Here is a 260-nt window from a genome sequence, read left to right as displayed (position 1 = left end):
AGGGGCCTGACCTTGGACTTTCCACAGGGCAGGGAACCCTGACTGCTCTTTGGACTGGAGAGGGAGGGGGAGAGGAGTAGGGGGGAGGGGGAGAAGGGTGAGGGAAATGGGAGGCTGGGAGGAGGCGGATACTTTTTTTTCCTTTTCTCAATTAAAAAAAAGATTTAAAAAAATAGTGAGTAATGGAGTAAATATTTTGAGCTATTATTTAGATTGGTATAGATTCTTTTATATTGATACAAACTTAAATTTTATTGAAT

This window comes from Microtus ochrogaster, unplaced genomic scaffold (assembly GCF_000317375.1).
Source record: "Microtus ochrogaster isolate Prairie Vole_2 unplaced genomic scaffold, MicOch1.0 UNK37, whole genome shotgun sequence".
Lineage (NCBI taxonomy): Eukaryota > Metazoa > Chordata > Mammalia > Rodentia > Cricetidae > Microtus > Microtus ochrogaster.
The sequence above is the reverse complement of the archived record's forward strand: the minus strand, read 5'-3'. Positions refer to the sequence as shown.